Source organism: Saimiri boliviensis, chromosome 8, assembly GCF_048565385.1.
Source record: "Saimiri boliviensis isolate mSaiBol1 chromosome 8, mSaiBol1.pri, whole genome shotgun sequence".
Lineage (NCBI taxonomy): Eukaryota > Metazoa > Chordata > Mammalia > Primates > Cebidae > Saimiri > Saimiri boliviensis.
The window spans coordinates 66,771,948-66,793,354 of NC_133456.1; positions in this window are offsets into that span (position 1 = coordinate 66,771,948).

A 21,407-nucleotide genomic window follows, 5' to 3' on the forward strand; every position below is an offset into this window, starting at 1 on the left:
TTCTGCTAGATAGCTCCGTTTTTGTTTTACAGCAACGTACTTCCCTTTACAGCCTGTACTCCCAAGCACTCTGGAATGTCCAAACGCAGCTTTTAGAAGAAACGTGTTTCTACCTCGCTGAATGTAAACATAGATGCAACCTCCTAAAAGGAACCAACACACAGCAGATCAGTTTGTACGAAGCGGGTCTTCTGTGTTTTAAACGCATTCTTACTGCTGACTCTTATATGCGTCTCTAGGGCTGGAAATGACTGTTTCTACATTCTCCAAAGAAAGGTTTTCTGAACTGCTGCAAACACACAGCAGTTTAGCTCTGGAAGTTGAATGCACATATTGACAACCATTCTGAGAGATAGCTCCGTTTTTGTTTTAGAGCAAGGTACTTCTCTTTACAGCCTGTATTCCCAAGCACTCTGGAATGTCCAAACGCAGCTTTTAGAAGAAACGTGTTTCTGCCTCGCTGAATATAAACATAGATGCAACTTCCTAAAAGGAACCAACACAGAGCAGATCAGTTCGTACGAAGTGGTTCTACTTTGTTTTAAACACATTCTTACTGCAAACTCTTATATGCTTCTCTAGGGCTGGAAATGACTGTTTCTACATTCTCCAAAGAAAGGGTTTCTTTACTGCTGCAAACACACAGCAGTTTAGCTCTGGAAGTTGAATGCACACATTGACAACCATTCTGCTAGATAGCAACGTTTTGTTTTACAGCAAGGTACTTCTCTTTACAGCCTGTACTCCCAAGCACTCTGGAATGTCCAAACGCAGCTTTTAGAAGAAACGTGTTTCTACCTCGCTGAATGTAAACATACATGCAACTTCCTAAAAGGAACCAACACACAGCAGATCAGTTTGTACGAAGCGGGTCTTCTGTGTTTTAAACGCATTCTTACAGCTAACTCTTATATGCGTCTTTAGGGCTGGAAATAACTGTTTCTACATTCTCCAAGGAAAGGGTTTCTGAACTGCTGCAAACACACAGAAGTTTAGCTCTGGAAGTTGAATGCACACATTGACAACCATTCTGATAGATAGCTCCGTTTTTGTTTTACAGCAAGGTACTTCTCTTTACAGCCTGCACTCCCAAGCACTCTGGAATGTCCGAACGCAGCTTTTAGAAGAAACGTGTTTCTTCCTCGCTGAATGTAAACATAGATGCAACTTCCAAAAAGGAACCAACACACAGCAGATCAGTTTGTACGAAGCGGGTCTTCTGTGTTTTAAACGCATTCTTACTGCTAAGTCTTATATGCGTCTCTAGGGCTGGAAATGACTGTTTCTACATTCTCCAAAGAAAGGGTTTCTGAACTGCTGCAAACACACAGACGTTTAGCTCTGGATGTTGAATGCACACATTGACAACCATTCTGCTAGATAGCTCTGTTTTTGTTTTACAGCAAGGTACTTCTCTTTACAGCCTGTACTCCCAAGCACTCTGGAATGTCCAAACGCAGCTTTTAGAAGAAACGTGTTTCTACCTCGCTGAATGTAAACATAGATGAAACTTCCTAAAAGGAACCAACACAGAGCAGATCAGTTTGTACGAAGCGGGTCTTCTGTGTTTTAAATGCATTCTTACTGCTAACTGTTATATGCGTCTCTAGGGCTGGAAATGACTGTTTCAACATTCTCCAAAGAAAGGGTTTCTGAACTGCTGCAAACACACAGAAGTTTAGCTCTGGAAATTGAATGCACACATTGACAACCATTCTGCTAGATAGCTCCGTTTTAGTTTTACAGCAAGGTAATTCTCTTTACAGCCTGTACTCCCAAGCACTCTGGAATGTCCAAACGCAGCTTTTAGAAGAAACGTGTTTCTACCTCGCTGAATGTAAACATAGATGCAACTTCCTAAAAGGAACCAACACACAGCAGATCAGTTTGTACGAAGCGGGTCTTCTGTGTTTTAAACGCATTCTTACTGCTAACTCTTACATGCGTCTCTGGGGCTGGAAATGACTGTTTCTACATTCTCCAAAGAAAGGGTTTCTGAACTGCTGCAAACACACAGCAGTTTAGCTCTGGAAGTTGAATGCACACATTGACAACCATTCTTCTAGATAGCTCCGTTTTTGTTTACAGCAAGGTACTTCTCTTTACAGCCTGTACTCCCAAGTTCTCTGGAATGTCCAAACCCAGCTTTTAGAAGAAACATGTTTCTGTCTCGCTGAATGTAAACATAGATGCAACTTCCTAAAAGGAACCAACACAGAGCAGATCAGTTTGTACGAAGTGGGTCTTCTTTGTTTTAAACACATTCTTACTGCAAACTCTTATATGCTTCTCTAGGGCTGGAAATGACTGTTTCTACATTCTCCAAAGAAAGGGTTTCTGAACTGCTGCAAACACACATCAGTTTAGCTCTGGAAGTTGAATGCACACATTGACAACCATTCTGCTAGATAGCTCCGTTTTTCTTTTACAGCAAGGTACTTCTCTTTACAGCCTGTACTCCCAAGCACTCTGGAATGTCCAAACGCAGCTTTTAGAAGAAACGTGTTTCTACCTCGCTGAATGTAAACATAGATGCAACTTCCTAAAAGGAACCAACACACAGCAGATCAGTTTGTACGAAGCGGGTCTTCTGTGTTTTAAACGCATTCTTACTGCTAACTGTTATATGCGTCTCTAGGGCTGAAAATGACAGTTTCAACATTCTCCAAAGAAAGGGTTTCTGAACTGCTGCAAACACACAGAAGTTTAGCTCTGGAAGTTGAATGCACACATTGACAACCATTCTGCTAGATAGCTCCGTTTTAGTTTTACAGCAAGGTACTTCTCTTTACAGCCTGTACTCCCAAGCACTCTGGAATGTCCAAACGCAGCTTTTAGAAGAAACGTGTTTCTACCTCGCTGAATGTAAACATAGATGCAACTTCCTAAAAGGAACCAACACACAGCAGATCAGTTTGTACGAAGCGGGTCTTCTGTGTTTTAAACGCATTCTTACTGCTAACTGTTATATGCGTCTCTAGGGCTGAAAATGACTGTTTCAACATTCTCCAAAGAAAGGGTTTCTGAACTGCTACAAACACACAGAAGTTTAGCTCTGGAAGTTGAATGCACACATTGACAACCATTCTGCTAGATAGCTCCGTTTTAGTTTTACAGCAAGGTACTTCTCTTTACAGCCTGTACTCCCAAGCACTCTGGAATGTGCAAACGCAGCTTTTAGAAGAAACGTGTTTCTACCTCGCTGAATGTAAACATAGATGCAACTTCCTAAAAGGAACCAACACAGAGCAGATCAGTTTGTACGAAGCGGGTCTTCTGTGTTTTAAACGCATTCTTACTGCTAACTATTATATGCGTCTCTAGGGCTGGAAATGACTGTTTCAACATTCTCCAAAGAAAGGGTTTCTGAACTGCTGCAAACACACAGAAGTTTAGCTCTGGAAATTGAATGCACACATTGACAACCATTCTGATAGATAGCTCCCTTTTAGTTTTACAGCAAGGTAATTCTCCTTACAGCCTGTACTCCCAAGCACTCTGGAATGTCCAAACGCAGCTTTTAGAAGAAACGTGTTTCTACCTCGCTGAATGTAAACATAGATGCAACTTCCTAAAAGGAACCAACACACAGCAGATCAGTTTGTACGAAGCGGGTCTTCTGTGTTTTAAACGCATTCTTACTGCTAACTCTTACATGCGTCTCTGGGGCTGGAAATGACTGTTTCTACATTCTCCAAAGAAAGGGTTTCTGAACTGCTGCAAACACACAGCAGTTTAGCTCTGGAAGTTGAACGCCCACATTGACAACCATTCTGCTAGATAGCTCCGTTTTTGTTTTACAGCAAGGTACTTCTCTTTACAGCCTGTATTCCCAAGCACTCTGGAATGTCCAAACGCAGCTTTTAGAAGAAACGTGTTTCTGCCTCGCTGAATAAAAACATAGATGCAACTTCCTAAAAGGAACCAACACAGAGCAGATCAGTTCGTACGAAGTGGTTCTTCTTTGTTTTAAACGCATTCTTACTGCAAACTCTTATATGCTTTTCTAGGGCTGGAAATGACTGTTTCTACATTCTCCAAAGAAAGGGTTTCTTTACTGCTGCAAACACACAGCAGTTTAGCTCTGGAAGTTGAATGCACACATTGAGAACCATTCTGCTAGATAGCTCCGTTTTTTTTTACAGCAAGGTACTTCCCTTTACAGCCTGTACTCCCAAGCACTCTGGAATGTCCAAACGCAGCTTTTAGAAGAAACGTGTTTCTACCTCGCTGAATGTAAACATACATGCAACTTCCTAAAAGGAACCAACACACAGCAGATCAGTTTGTACGAAGCGGGTCTTCTGTGTTTTAAACGCATTCTTACTGCTAACTCTTATATGCGTCTTTAGGGCTGGAAATAACTGTTTCTACATTCTCCAAGGAAAGGGTTTCTGAACTGCTGCAAACACACAGAAGTTTAGCTCTGGAAGTTGAATGCACACATTGACAACCATTCTGATAGATAGCTTCGTTTTTGTTTTACAGCAAGGTACATCTCTTTACAGCCTGTACTCCCAAGCACTCTGGAATGTCCGAACGCAGCTTTTAGAAGAAACGTGTTTCTTCCTCGCTGAATGTAAACATAGATGCAACTTCCTAAAAGGAACCAACACACAGCAGATCAGTTTGTACGAAGCGGGTCTTCTGTGTTTTAAACGCATTCTTACTGCTAACTCTTATATGCGTCTCTAGGGCTGGAAATGACTGTTTCTACATTCTCCAAAGAAAGGGTTTCTGAACTGCTGCAAACACACAGACGTTTAGCTCTGGAAATTGAATGCACACATTGACAACCATTCTGCTAGATAGCTCCGTTTTAGTTTTACAGCAAGGTAATTCTCTTTACAGCCTGTACTCCCAAGCACTCTGGAATGTCCAAACGCAGCTTTTAGAAGAAACGTGTTTCTACCTCGCTGAATGTAAACATAGATGCAACTTCCTAAAAGGAACCAACACACAGCAGATCAGTTTGTACGAAACGGGTCTTCTGTGTTTTAAACGCATTCTTACTGCTAACTCTTATATGCGTCTCTAGGGCTGGAAATGACTGTTTCTACATTCTCCAAAGAAAGGGTTTCTGAACTGCTGCAAACACACAGAAGTTTAGCTCTGGAAGTTGAATGGACACATTGACAACCATTCTGCTAGATAGCTCCGTTTTAGTTTTACAGCAAGGTACTTCTCTTTACAGCCTGTACTCCCAAGCACTCTGGAATGTCCAAACGCAGCTTTTAGAAGAAACGTGTTTCTGCCTCGCTGAATATAAACAGTGATGCAAATTCCTAAAAGGAACCAACACAGAGCAGATCAGTTTGTACGAAGTGCGTCTTCTTTCTTTTAAACGCATTCTTACTGCAAACTCTTATATGCTTCTCTAGGGCTGGAAATGACTGTTTCTGCATTCTCCAAAGAAAGGGTTTCTGAACTGCTGCAAACACACAGCAGTTTAGCTCTGGAAGTTGAATGCACACATTGACAACCATTCTGCTAGATAGCTCCGTTTTTGTTTTACAGCAACGTACTTCCCTTTACAGCCTGTACTCCCAAGCACTCTGGAATGTCCAAACGCAGCTTTTAGAAGAAACGTGTTTCTACCTCGCTGAATGTAAACATAGATGCAACCTCCTAAAAGGAACCAACACACAGCAGATCAGTTTGTACGAAGCGGGTCTTCTGTGTTTTAAACGCATTCTTACTGCTGACTCTTATATGCGTCTCTAGGGCTGGAAATGACTGTTTCTACATTCTCCAAAGAAAGGTTTTCTGAACTGCTGCAAACACACAGCAGTTTAGCTCTGGAAGTTGAATGCACACATTGACAACCATTCTGATAGATAGCTCCGTTTTTGTTTTAGAGCAAGGTACTTCTCTTTACAGCCTGTATTCCCAAGCACTCTGGAATGTCCAAACGCAGCTTTTAGAAGAAACGTGTTTCTGCCTCGCTGAATATAAACATAGATGCAACTTCCTAAAAGGAACCAACACAGAGGAGATCAGTTCGTACGAAGTGGTTCTACTTTGTTTTAAACACATTCTTACTGCAAACTCTTATATGCTTCTCTAGGGCTGGAAATGACTGTTTCTACATTCTCCAAAGAAAGGGTTTCTTTACTGCTGCAAACACACAGCAGTTTAGCTCTGGAAGTTGAATGCACACATTGACAACCATTCTGCTAGATAGCAACGTTTTTTTTACAGCAAGGTACTTCTCTTTACAGCCTGTACTCCCAAGCACTCTGGAATGTCCAAACGCAGCTTTTAGAAGAAACGTGTTTCTACCTCGCTGAATGTAAACATACATGCAACTTCCTAAAAGGAACCAACACACAGCAGATCAGTTTGTACGAAGCGGGTCTTCTGTGTTTTAAACGCATTCTTACAGCTAAGTCTTATATGCGTCTTTAGGGCTGGAAATAACTGTTTCTACATTCTCCAAGGAAAGGGTTTCTGAACTGCTGCAAACACACAGAAGTTTAGCTCTGGAAGTTGAATGCACACATTGACAACCATTCTGATAGATAGCTCCGTTTTTGTTTTACAGCAAGGTACTTCTCTTTACAGCCTGCACTCCCAAGCACTCTGGAATGTCCGAACGCAGCTTTTAGAAGAAACGTGTTTCTTCCTCGCTGAATGTAAACATAGATGCAACTTCCAAAAAGGAACCAACACACAGCAGATCAGTTTGTACGAAGCGGGTCTTCTGTGTTTTAAACGCATTCTTACTGCTAAGTCTTATATGCGTCTCTAGGGCTGGAAATGACTGTTTCTACATTCTCCAAAGAAAGGGTTTCTGAACTGCTGCAAACACACAGACGTTTAGCTCTGGATGTTGAATGCACACATTGACAACCATTCTGCTAGATAGCTCTGTTTTTGTTTTACAGCAAGGTACTTCTCTTTACAGCCTGTACTCCCAAGCACTCTGGAATGTCCAAACGCAGCTTTTAGAAGAAACGTGTTTCTACCTCGCTGAATGTAAACATAGATGAAACTTCCTAAAAGGAACCAACACAGAGCAGATCAGTTTGTACGAAGCGGGTCTTCTGTGTTTTAAACGCATTCTTACTGCTAACTGTTATATGCGTCTCTAGGGCTGGAAATGACTGTTTCAACATTCTCCAAAGAAAGGGTTTCTGAACTGCTGCAAACACACAGAAGTTTAGCTCTGGAAATTGAATGCACACATTGACAACCATTCTGCTAGATAGCTCCGTTTTAGTTTTACAGCAAGGTAATTCTCTTTACAGCCTGTACTCCCAAGCACTCTGGAATGTCCAAACGCAGCTTTTAGAAGAAACGTGTTTCTACCTCGCTGAATGTAAACATAGATGCAACTTCCTAAAAGGAACCAACACACAGCAGATCAGTTTGTACGAAGCGGGTCTTCTGTGTTTTAAACGCATTCTTACTGCTAACTCTTACATGCGTCTCTGGGGCTGGAAATGACTGTTTCTACATTCTCCAAAGAAAGGGTTTCTGAACTGCTGCAAACACACAGCAGTTTAGCTCTGGAAGTTGAATGCACACATTGACAACCATTCTTCTAGATAGCTCCGTTTTTGTTTACAGCAAGGTACTTCTCTTTACAGCCTGTATTCCCAAGTACTCTGGAATGTCCAAACCCAGCTTTTAGAAGAAACATGTTTCTGTCTCGCTGAATGTAAACATAGATGCAACTTCCTAAAAGGAACCAACACAGAGCAGATCAGTTTGTACGAAGTGGGTCTTCTTTGTTTTAAACACATTCTTACTGCAAACTCTTATATGCTTCTCTAGGGCTGGAAATGACTGTTTCTACATTCTCCAAAGAAAGGGTTTCTGAACTGCTGCAAACACACATCAGTTTAGCTCTGGAAGTTGAATGCACACATTGACAACCATTCTGCTAGATAGCTCCGTTTTTCTTTTACAGCAAGGTACTTCTCTTTACAGCCTGTACTCCCAAGCACTCTGGAATGTCCAAACGCAGCTTTTAGAAGAAACGTGTTTCTACCTCGCTGAATGTAAACATAGATGCAACTTCCTAAAAGGAACCAACACACAGCAGATCAGTTTGTACGAAGCGGGTCTTCTGTGTTTTAAACGCATTCTTACTGCTAACTGTTATATGCGTCTCTAGGGCTGAAAATGACAGTTTCAACATTCTCCAAAGAAAGGGTTTCTGAACTGCTGCAAACACACAGAAGTTTAGCTCTGGAAGTTGAATGCACACATTGACAACCATTCTGCTAGATAGCTCCGTTTTAGTTTTACAGCAAGGTACTTCTCTTTACAGCCTGTACTCCCAAGCACTCTGGAATGTCCAAACGCAGCTTTTAGAAGAAACGTGTTTCTACCTCGCTGAATGTAAACATAGATGCAACTTCCTAAAAGGAACCAACACACAGCAGATCAGTTTGTACGAAGCGGGTCTTCTGTGTTTTAAACGCATTCTTACTGCTAACTGTTATATGCGTCTCTAGGGCTGAAAATGACTGTTTCAACATTCTCCAAAGAAAGGGTTTCTGAACTGCTACAAACACACAGAAGTTTAGCTCTGAAAGTTGAATGCACACATTGACAACCATTCTGCTAGATAGCTCCGTTTTAGTTTTACAGCAAGGTACTTCTCTTTACAGCCTGTACTCCCAAGCACTCTGGAATGTGCAAACGCAGCTTTTAGAAGAAACGTGTTTCTACCTCGCTGAATGTAAACATAGATGCAACTTCCTAAAAGGAACCAACACAGAGCAGATCAGTTTGTACGAAGCGGGTCTTCTGTGTTTTAAACGCATTCTTACTGCTAACTCTTATATGCGTCTCTAGGGCTGGAAATGACTGTTTCAACATTCTCCAAAGAAAGGGTTTCTGAACTGCTGCAAACACACAGAAGTTTAGCTCTGGAAATTGAATGCACACATTGACAACCATTCTGATAGATAGCTCCCTTTTAGTTTTACAGCAAGGTAATTCTCCTTACAGCCTGTACTCCCAAGCACTCTGGAATGTCCAAACGCAGCTTTTAGACGAAACGTGTTTCTACCTCGCTGAATGTAAACATAGATGCAACTTCCTAAAAGGAACCAACACACAGCAGAGCAGTTTGTACGAAGCGGGTCTTCTGTGTTTTAAACGCATTCTTACTGCTAACTCTTACATGCGTCTCTGGGGCTGGAAATGACTGTTTCTACATTCTCCAAAGAAAGGGTTTCTGAACTGCTGCAAACACACAGCAGTTTAGCTCTGGAAGTTGAACGCCCACATTGACAACCATTCTGCTAGATAGCTCCTTTTTGTTTTACAGCAAGGTACTTCTCTTTACAGCCTGTATTCCCAAGCACTCTGGAATGTCCAAACGCAGCTTTTAGAAGAAACGTGTTTCTGCCTCGCTGAATAAAAACATAGATGCAACTTCCTAAAAGGAACCAACACAGAGCATATCAGTTCGTACGAAGTGGTTCTTCTTTGTTTTAAACGCATTCTTACTGCAAACTCTTATATGCTTCTCTAGGGCTGGAAATGACTGTTTCTACATTCTCCAAAGAAAGGGTTTCTTTACTGCTGCAAACACACAGCAGTTTAGCTCTGGAAGTTGAATGCACACATTGAGAACCATTCTGCTAGATAGCTCCGTTTTTTTTTACAGCAAGGTACTTCTCTTTACAGCCTGTACTCCCAAGCACTCTGGAATGTCCAAACGCAGCTTTTAGAAGAAACGTGTTTCTACCTTGCTGAATGTAAACATACATGCAACTTCCTAAAAGGAACCAACACACAGCAGATCAGTTTGTACGAAGCGGGTCTTCTGTGTTTTAAACGCATTCTTACTGCTAACTCTTATATGCGTCTTTAGGGCTGGAAATAACTGTTTCTACATTCTCCAAGGAAAGGGTTTCTGAACTGCTGCAAACACACAGACGTTTAGCTCTGGAAGTTGAATGGACACATTGACAACCATTCTGCTAGATAGCTCCGTTTTAGTTTTACAGCAAGGTACTTCTCTTTACAGCCTGTACTCCCAAGCACTCTGGAATGTCCAAACGCAGCTTTTAGAAGAAACGTGTTTCTGCCTCGCTGAATATAAACAGTGATGCAAATTCCTAAAAGGAACCAACACAGAGCAGATCAGTTTGTACGAAGTGCGTCTTCTTTCTTTTAAACGCATTCTTACTGCAAACTCTTATATGCTTCTCTAGGGCTGGAAATGACTGTTTCTGCATTCTCCAAAGAAAGGGTTTCTGAACTGCTGCAAACACACAGCAGTTTAGCTCTGGAAGTTGAATGCACACATTGACAACCATTCTGCTAGATAGCTCCGTTTTTGTTTTACAGCAACGTACTTCCCTTTACAGCCTGTACTCCCAAGCACTCTGGAATGTCCAAACGCAGCTTTTAGAAGAAACGTGTTTCTACCTCGCTGAATGTAAACATAGATGCAACCTCCTAAAAGGAACCAACACACAGCAGATCAGTTTGTACGAAGCGGGTCTTCTGTGTTTTAAACGCATTCTTACTGCTGACTCTTATATGCGTCTCTAGGGCTGGAAATGACTGTTTCTACATTCTCCAAAGAAAGGTTTTCTGAACTGCTGCAAACACACAGCAGTTTAGCTCTGGAAGTTGAATGCACACATTGACAACCATTCTGATAGATAGCTCCGTTTTTGTTTTAGAGCAAGGTACTTCTCTTTACAGCCTGTATTCCCAAGCACTCTGGAATGTCCAAACGCAGCTTTTAGAAGAAACGTGTTTCTGCCTCGCTGAATATAAACATAGATGCAACTTCCTAAAAGGAACCAACACAGAGCAGATCAGTTCGTACAAAGTGGTTCTACTTTGTTTTAAACACATTCTTACTGCAAACTCTTATATGCTTCTCTAGGGCTGGAAATGACTGTTTCTACATTCTCCAAAGAAAGGGTTTCTTTACTGCTGCAAACACACAGCAGTTTAGCTCTGGAAGTTGAATGCACACATTGACAACCATTCTGCTAGATAGCAACGTTTTTTTTTACAACAAGGTACTTCTCTTTACAGCCTGTACTCCCAAGCACTCTGGAATGTCCAAACGCAGCTTTTAGAAGAAACGTGTTTCTACCTCGCTGAATGTAAACATACATGCAACTTCCTAAAAGGAACCAACACACAGCAGATCAGTTTGTACGAAGCGGGTCTTCTGTGTTTTAAACGCATTCTTACTGCTAACTCTTATATGCGTCTTTAGGGCTGGAAATAACTGTTTCTACATTCTCCAAGGAAAGGGTTTCTGAACTGCTGCAAACACACAGAAGTTTAGCTCTGGAAGTTGAATGCACACATTGACAACCATTCTGCTAGATAGCTCCGTTTTAGTTTTACAGCAAGGTACTTCTCTTTACAGCCTGTACTCCCAAGCACTCTGGAATGTGCAAACGCAGCTTTTAGAAGAAACGTGTTTCTACCTCGCTGAATGTAAACATAGATGCAACTTCCTAAAAGGAACCAACACAGAGCAGATCAGTTTGTACAAAGCGGGTCTTCTGTGTTTTAAACGCATTCTTACTGCTAACCCTTATATGCGTCTCTAGGGCTGGAAATGACTGTTTCAACATTCTCCAAAGAAAGGGTTTCTGAACTGCTGCAAACACACAGAAGTTTAGCTCTGGAAATTGAATGCAAACATTGACAACCATTCTGATAGATAGCTCCCTTTTAGTTTTACAGCAAGGTAATTCTCCTTACAGCCTGTACTCCCAAGCACTCTGGAATGTCCAAACGCAGCTTTTAGACGAAACGTGTTTCTACCTCGCTGAATGTAAACATAGATGCAACTTCCTAAAAGGAACCAACACACAGCAGAGCAGTTTGTACGAAGCGGGTCTTCTGTGTTTTAAACGCATTCTTACTGCTAACTCTTACATGCGTCTCTGGGGCTGGAAATGACTGTTTCTACATTCTCCAAAGAAAGGGTTTCTGAACTGCTGCAAACACACAGCAGTTTAGCTCTGGAAGTTGAACGCCCACATTGACAACCATTCTGCTAGATAGCTCCTTTTTTGTTTTACAGCAAGGTACTTCTCTTTACAGCCTGTATTCCCAAGCACTCTGGAATGTCCAAACGCAGCTTTTAGAAGAAACGTGTTTCTGCCTCGCTGAATAAAAACATAGATGCAACTTCCTAAAAGGAACCAACACAGAGCATATCAGTTCGTACGAAGTGGTTCTTCTTTGTTTTAAACGCATTCTTACTGCAAACTCTTATATGCTTCTCTAGGGCTGGAAATGACTGTTTCTACATTCTCCAAAGAAAGGGTTTCTTTACTGCTGCAAACACACAGCAGTTTAGCTCTGGAAGTTGAATGCACACATTGACAACCATTCTGCTAGATAGCTCCGTTTTTTTTTACAGCAAGGTACTTCTCTTTACAGCCTGTACTCCCAAGCACTCTGGAATGTCCAAACGCAGCTTTTAGAAGAAACGTGTTTCTACCTCGCTGAATGTAAACATACATGCAACTTCCTAAAAGGAACCAACACACAGCAGATCAGTTTGTACGAAGCGGGTCTTCTGTGTTTTAAACGCATTCTTACTGCTAAATCTTATATGCGTCTCTAGGGCTGGAAATGACTGTTTCTACATTCTCCAAAGAAAGGGTTTCTGAACTGCTGCAAACACACAGAAGTTTAGCTCTGGAAGTTGAATGGACACATTGACAACCATTCTGCTAGATAGCTCCGTTTTAGTTTTACAGCAAGGTACTTCTCTTTACAGCCTGTACTCCCAAGCACTCTGGAATGTCCAAACGCAGCTTTTAGAAGAAACGTGTTTCTGCCTCGCTGAATATAAACAGTGATGCAAATTCCTAAAAGGAACCAACACAGAGCAGATCAGTTTGTACGAAGTGCGTCTTCTTTCTTTTAAACGCATTCTTACTGCAAACTCTTATATGCTTCTCTAGGGCTGGAAATGACTGTTTCTGCATTCTCCAAAGAAAGGGTTTCTGAACTGCTGCAAACACACAGCAGTTTAGCTCTGGAAGTTGAATGCACACATTGACAACCATTCTGCTAGATAGCTCCGTTTTTGTTTTACAGCAACGTACTTCCCTTTACAGCCTGTACTCCCAAGCACTCTGGAATGTCCAAACGCAGCTTTTAGAAGAAACGTGTTTCTACCTCGCTGAATGTAAACATAGATGCAACCTCCTAAAAGGAACCAACACACAGCAGATCAGTTTGTACGAAGCGGGTCTTCTGTGTTTTAAACGCATTCTTACTGCTGACTCTTATATGCGTCTCTAGGGCTGGAAATGACTGTTTCTACATTCTCCAAAGAAAGGTTTTCTGAACTGCTGCAAACACACAGCAGTTTAGCTCTGGAAGTTGAATGCACACATTGACAACCATTCTGATAGATAGCTCCGTTTTTGTTTTAGAGCAAGGTACTTCTCTTTACAGCCTGTATTCCCAAGCACTCTGGAATGTCCAAACGCAGCTTTTAGAAGAAACGTGTTTCTGCCTCGCTGAATATAAACATAGATGCAACTTCCTAAAAGGAACCAACACAGAGCAGATCAGTTCGTACAAAGTGGTTCTACTTTGTTTTAAACACATTCTTACTGCAAACTCTTATATGCTTCTCTAGGGCTGGAAATGACTGTTTCTACATTCTCCAAAGAAAGGGTTTCTTTACTGCTGCAAACACACAGCAGTTTAGCTCTGGAAGTTGAATGCACACATTGACAACCATTCTGCTAGATAGCAACGTTTTTTTTTACAGCAAGGTACTTCTCTTTACAGCCTGTACTCCCAAGCACTCTGGAATGTCCAAACGCAGCTTTTAGAAGAAACGTGTTTCTACCTCGCTGAATGTAAACATACATGCAACTTCCTAAAAGGAACCAACACACAGCAGATCAGTTTGTACGAAGCGGGTCTTCTGTGTTTTAAACGCATTCTTACTGCTAACTCTTATATGCGTCTTTAGGGCTGGAAATAACTGTTTCTACATTCTCCAAGGAAAGGGTTTCTGAACTGCTGCAAACACACAGAAGTTTAGCTCTGGAAGTTGAATGCACACATTGACAACCATTCTGCTAGATAGCTCCGTTTTAGTTTTACAACAAGGTACTTCTCTTTACAGCCTGTACTCCCAAGCACTCTGGAATGTGCAAACGCAGCTTTTAGAAGAAACGTGTTTCTACCTCGCTGAATGTAAACATAGATGCAACTTCCTAAAAGGAACCAACACAGAGCAGATCAGTTTGTACGAAGCGGGTCTTCTGTGTTTTAAACGCATTCTTACTGCTAACTCTTATATGCGTCTCTAGGGCTGGAAATGACTGTTTCAACATTCTCCAAAGAAAGGGTTTCTGAACTGCTGCAAACACACAGAAGTTTAGCTCTGGAAATTGAATGCAAACATTGACAACCATTCTGATAGATAGCTCCCTTTTAGTTTTACAGCAAGGTAATTCTCCTTACAGCCTGTACTCCCAAGCACTCTGGAATGTCCAAACGCAGCTTTTAGACGAAACGTGTTTCTACCTCGCTGAATGTAAACATAGATGCAACTTCCTAAAAGGAACCAACACACAGCAGAGCAGTTTGTACGAAGCGGGTCTTCTGTGTTTTAAACGCATTCTTACTGCTAACTCTTACATGCGTCTCTGGGGCTGGAAATGACTGTTTCTACATTCTCCAAAGAAAGGGTTTCTGAACTGCTGCAAACACACAGCAGTTTAGCTCTGGAAGTTGAACGCCCACATTGACAACCATTCTGCTAGATAGCTCCTTTTTTGTTTTACAGCAAGGTACTTCTCTTTACAGCCTGTATTCCCAAGCACTCTGGAATGTCCAAACGCAGCTTTTAGAAGAAACGTGTTTCTGCCTCGCTGAATAAAAACATAGATGCAACTTCCTAAAAGGAACCAACACAGAGCATATCAGTTCGTACGAAGTGGTTCTTCTTTGTTTTAAACGCATTCTTACTGCAAACTCTTATATGCTTCTCTAGGGCTGGAAATGACTGTTTCTACATTCTCCAAAGAAAGGGTTTCTTTACTGCTGCAAACACACAGCAGTTTAGCTCTGGAAGTTGAATGCACACATTGACAACCATTCTGCTAGATAGCTCCGTTTTTTTTTACAGCAAGGTACTTCTCTTTACAGCCTGTACTCCCAAGCACTCTGGAATGTCCAAACGCAGCTTTTAGAAGAAACGTGTTTCTACCTCGCTGAATGTAAACATACATGCAACTTCCTAAAAGGAACCAACACACAGCAGATCAGTTTGTACGAAGCGGGTCTTCTGTGTTTTAAACGCATTCTTACTGCTAACTCTTATATGCGTCTTTAGGGCTGGAAATAACTGTTTCTACATTCTCCAAGGAAAGGGTTTCTGAACTGCTGCAAACACACAGAAGTTTAGCTCTGGAAGTTGAATGGACACATTGACAACCATTCTGCTAGATAGCTCCGTTTTAGTTTTACAGCAAGGTACTTCTCTTTACAGCCTGTACTCCCAAGCACTCTGGAATGTCCAAACGCAGCTTTTAGAAGAAACGTGTTTCTGCCTCGCTGAATATAAACAGTGATGCAAATTCCTAAAAGGAACCAACACAGAGCAGATCAGTTTGTACGAAGTGCGTCTTCTTTCTTTTAAACGCATTCTTACTGCAAACTCTTATATGCTTCTCTAGGGCTGGAAATGACTGTTTCTGCATTCTCCAAAGAAAGGGTTTCTGAACTGCTGCAAACACACAGCAGTTTAGCTCTGGAAGTTGAATGCACACATTGACAACCATTCTGCTAGATAGCTCCGTTTTTGTTTTACAGCAACGTACTTCCCTTTACAGCCTGTACTCCCAAGCACTCTGGAATGTCCAAACGCAGCTTTTAGAAGAAACGTGTTTCTACCTCGCTGAATGTAAACATAGATGCAACCTCCTAAAAGGAACCAACACACAGCAGATCAGTTTGTACGAAGCGGGTCTTCTGTGTTTTAAACGCATTCTTACTGCTGACTCTTATATGCGTCTCTAGGGCTGGAAATGACTGTTTCTACATTCTCCAAAGAAAGGTTTTCTGAACTGCTGCAAACACACAGCAGTTTAGCTCTGGAAGTTGAATGCACACATTGACAACCATTCTGATAGATAGCTCCGTTTTTGTTTTAGAGCAAGGTACTTCTCTTTACAGCCTGTATTCCCAAGCACTCTGGAATGTCCAAACGCAGCTTTTAGAAGAAACGTGTTTCTGCCTCGCTGAATATAAACATAGATGCAACTTCCTAAAAGGAACCAACACAGAGCAGATCAGTTCGTACAAAGTGGTTCTACTTTGTTTTAAACACATTCTTACTGCAAACTCTTATATGCTTCTCTAGGGCTGGAAATGACTGTTTCTACATTCTCCAAAGAAAGGGTTTCTTTACTGCTGCAAACACACAGCAGTTTAGCTCTGGAAGTTGAATGCACACATTGACAACCATTCTGCTAGATAGCAACGTTTTTTTTTACAGCAAGGTACTTCTCTTTACAGCCTGTACTCCCAAGCACTCTGGAATGTCCAAACGCAGCTTTTAGAAGAAACGTGTTTCTACCTCGCTGAATGTAAACATACATGCAACTTCCTAAAAGGAACCAACACACAGCAGATCAGTTTGTACGAAGCGGGTCTTCTGTGTTTTAAACGCATTCTTACTGCTAACTCTTATATGCGTCTTTAGGGCTGGAAATAACTGTTTCTACATTCTCCAAGGAAAGGGTTTCTGAACTGCTGCAAACACACAGAAGTTTAGCTCTGGAAGTTGAATGCACACATTGACAACCATTCTGATAGATAGCTCCGTTTTTGTTTTACAGCAAGGTACTTCTCTTTACAGCCTGCACTCCCAAGCACTCTGGAATGTCCAAACGCAGCTTTTAGAAGAAACGTGTTTCTACCTCGCTGAATGTAAACATAGATGCAACTTCCTAAAAGGAACCAACACACAGCAGATCAGTTTGTACGAAGCTGGTCTTCTGTGTTTTAAACGCATTCTTACTGCAAACCCTTATATGCTTCCCTAGGGCTGGAAATGACTCTTTCTACATTCTCCAAAGAAAGGGTTTCTGAACTGCTGCAAACACACAGCAGTTTATCTCTGGAAGTTGAATGCACACATTGACAACCATTCTGCTAGATAGCTCCATTTTTGTTTTACAGCAAGCTACTTCTCTTTACAGCCTGTATTCCCAAGCACTCTGGAATGTCCAAACACAGCTTTTAGAAGAAACGTGTTTCTGCCTCGCTGAATATAAACATAGATGCAACTTCCTAAAAGGAACAAACACAGAGCAGATCAGTTTGTACGAAGCAGGTCTTCTTTGTTTTAAACGCATTCTTACAGCTAACTCTTATATGCTACTGTAGGGCTGAAAATGACAGTTTCTACATTCTCCAAAGAAAGGGTTTCTGAACTGCTACAAACACACAGCAGTTTAGCTCTGGAAGTTGAATGCACACATTGTCAAACATTCTGCTAGATAGCTCCGTTTTAGTTTTACAGCATGGTACTTCTCTATACAGCCTGTACTCCCAAGCACTTTGGAATGTCCAAACGCAGCTTTTAGAAGAAACGTGTTTCTACCTCCCAAATGTAAACATAAATGCAACTTCCTAAAAGGAACCAACACACAGCAGATCAGTTTGTACGAAGCGGGTCTTCTGTGTTTTAAACGCATTCTTACTGCTAACTCTTATATGCGTCTCTAGGGCTGGAAATGACTGTTTCTACATTCTCCAAAGAAAGGGTTTCTGAACTGTTGCAAACACACAGACGTTTAGCTCTGGAAGTTGAATGCACACATTGACAACCATTCTGATAGATAGCTCCGTTTTTGTTTTACAGCAAGGTACTTCTCTTTACAGCCTGTATTCCCAGGCACTCTGGAATGTCCAAACGCAGCTTTTAGAAGAAACGTGTTTCTGCCTCGCTGAATATAAACAGAGATGCAAATAACTAAAAGGAACCAACACACAGCAGATCAGTTTGTACGAAACGGGTCTTCTGTGTTTTAAACGCATTCTTACTGCTAACTCTTATATGCGTCTCTAGGTCTGGAAATGACTGTTTCTACATTCTCCAAAGAAAGGGTTTCTGAACTGCTGCAAACACACAGAAGTTTAGCTCTGGAAGTTGAATGGACACATTGACAACCATTCTGCTAGATAGCTCCGTTTTAGTTTTACAGCAAGGTACTTCTCTTTACAGCCTGTACTCCCAAGCACTCTGGAATGTCCAAACGCAGCTTTTAGAAGAAACGTGTTTCTGCATCGCTGAATATAAACAGAGATGCAAATTCCTAAAAGGAACCAACACAGAGTAGATCAGTTTGTACGAAGTGCATCTTCTTTCTTTTAAACGCATTCTTACTGCAAACTCTTATATGCTTCTCTAGGGCTGGAAATGACTGTTTCTGCATTCTCCAAAGAAAGGGTTTCTGAACTGCTGCAAACACACAGCAGTTTAGCTCTGGAAGTTGAATGCACACATTGACAACCATTCTGCTAGATAGCTCCGTTTTTGTTTTACAGCAACGTACTTCTCTTTACAGCCTGTACTCCCAAGCACTCTGGAATGTCCAAACGCAGCTTTTAGAAGAAACGTGTTTCTACCTCGCTGAATGTAAACATAGATGCAACTTCCTAAAAGGAACCAACACACAGCAGATCAGTTTGTACGAAGCGGGTCTTCTGTGTTTTAAACACATTCTTACTGCTAACTCTTATATGCGTCTCTAGGGCTGGAAATGACTGTTTCTACATTCTCCAAAGAAAGGGTTTCTGAACTGCAGCAAACACAGGGCAGTTTAGCTCTGCAAGTTGAACGCCCACATTGACAACCATTCTGCTAGATAGCTCCGTTTTTGTTTTACAGCAAGGTACTTCTCTTTACAGCCTGTACTCCCAAGAACTCTGGAATGTCCAAACGCAGCTTTTAGAAGAAACGTGTTTCGGCCTCGCTGAATATAAACAGAGATGCAAATTCCTAAAAGGAACCAACACAGAGCAGATCAGTTTGTACGAAGTGCATCTTCTTTCTTTTAAACGCATTCTTACTGCAAACTCTTATATGCTTCTCTAGGGCTGGAAATGACTGTTTCTGCATTCTCCAAAGAAAGGGTTTCTGAACTGCTGCAAACACACAGCAGTTTAGCTCTGGAAGTTGAATGCACACATTGACAACCATTCTGCTAGATAGCTCCGTTTTTGTTTTACAGCAACGTACTTCTCTTTACAGCCTGTACTCCAAAGCACTCTGGAATGTCCGAACGCAGCTTTTAGAAGAAACGTGTTTCTTCCTCGCTGAATGTAAACATAGATGCAACTTCCTAAAAGGAACCAACACACAGCAGATCAGTTTGTACGAAGCGGGTCTTCTGTGTTTTAAACGCATTCTTACTGCTATCTGTTATATGCGTCTCTAGGGCTGAAAATGACTGTTTCAACATTCTCCAAAGAAAAAGTTTCTGAACTGCTGCAAACACACAGAAGTTTAGCTCTGGAAGTTGAATGCACACATTGACAACCATTCTGCTAGATAGCTCCGTTTTAGTTTTACAGCAAGGTACTTCTCTTTACAGCCTGTACTCCCAAGCACTCTGGAATGTCCAAACGCAGCTTTTAGAAGAAACGTGTTTCTACCTCGCTGAATGTAAACATAGATGCAACTTCCTAAAAGGAACCAACACACAGCAGATCAGTTTGTACGAAGCGGGTCTTCTGTGTTTTAAACGCATTCTTATTGCTAACTCTTACATGCGTCTCTGGGGCTGGAAATGACTGTTTCTACATTCTCCAAAGAAAGGGTTTCTGAACTGCTGCAAACACACAGCAGTTTAGCTGTGGAAGTTGAATACACACATTGACAACCATTCTGCTAGATAGCTCCGTTTTTGTTTTACACCAAGGTACTTCTCTTTACAGCCTGTACTCCCAAGTACTCTGGAATGTCCAAACGCAGCTTTTAGAAGAAACGTGTTTCTGCCTCGCTGAATGTAAACATAGATGCAACTTCCTAAAAGGAACCAACACAGAGCAGATCAGTTTGTACGAAGTGGGTCTTCTTTGTTTTAAACGCATTCTTACTGCAAACTCTTATATGCTTCTCTAGGGCTGGAAATGACTGTTTCTACATTCTCCAAAGAAAGGGTTTCTGAACTGCTGCAAACACACAGAAGTTTAGCTCTGGAAGTTGAATGCACACATTGACAACCATTCTGCTAGATAGCTCCGTTTTTCTTTTACAGCAAGGTACTTCTCTTTACAGCCTGTATTCCCAAGCACTCTGGAATGTCCAAACGCAGCTTTTAGAAGAAACGTGTTTCTACCTCGCTGAATGTAAACATAGATGCAACTTCCTAAAAGGAACCAACACACGGCAGATCAGTTTGTACGAAGCGGGTCTTCTGTGTTTTAAACGCATTCTTACTGCTAACTCTTATATGCGTCTCTAGGGCTGGAAATGACTGTTTCTACATTCTCCAAAGAAAGGGTTTCTGAACTGCTGCAAACACACAGAAGTTTAGCTCTGGAAGTTGAATGCACACATTGACAACCATTCTGCTAGATAGCTCCGTTTTTGTTTTACAGCAAGGTACTTCTCTTTACAGCCTGTACTCCCAAGCAATCTGGAATGTCCAAACGCAGCTTTTAGAAGAAACGTGTTTCTACCTCGCTGAATGTAAACATAGATGCAACTTCCTAAAAGGAATCAACACACAGCAGATCAGTTTGTACGAAACGGGTCTTCTGTGTTTTAAACGCATTCTTACTGCTAACTCTTATATGCGTCTCTAGGGCTGGAAATGACTGTTTCTACATTCTCCAAAGAAAGGGGTTCTGAACTGCTGCAAACACACAGACGTTTAGCTCTGGAAGTTGAATGCACACATTGACAACCATTCTGATAGATAGCTCCGTTTTAGTTTTACAGCAAGGTACTTCTCTTTACAGCCTGTACTCCCAAGCACTCTGGAATGTCCAAACGCAGCTTTTAGAAGAAACGTGTTTCTACCTCGCTGAATGTAAACATAGATGCAACTTCCTAAAAGGAACCGACACACAGCAGATCAGTTTGTACGAAGCTGGTCTTCTGTGTTTTAAACGCATTCTTACTGCTAACCCTTATATGCTTCCCTAGGGCTGGAAATGACTGTTTCTACATTCTCCAAAGAAAGGGTTTCTGAACTGCTGCAAACACACAGCAGTTTAGCTCTGGAAGTTGAATGCACACATTGACAACCATTCTGCTAGATAGCTCCATTTTTGTTTTACAGCAAGCTACTTCTCTTTACAGCCTGTATTCCCAAGAACTCTGGAATGTCCAAACGCAGCTTTTAGAAGAAACGTGTTTCTGCCTCGCTGAATATAAACATAGATGCAACTTACTAAAAGGAACA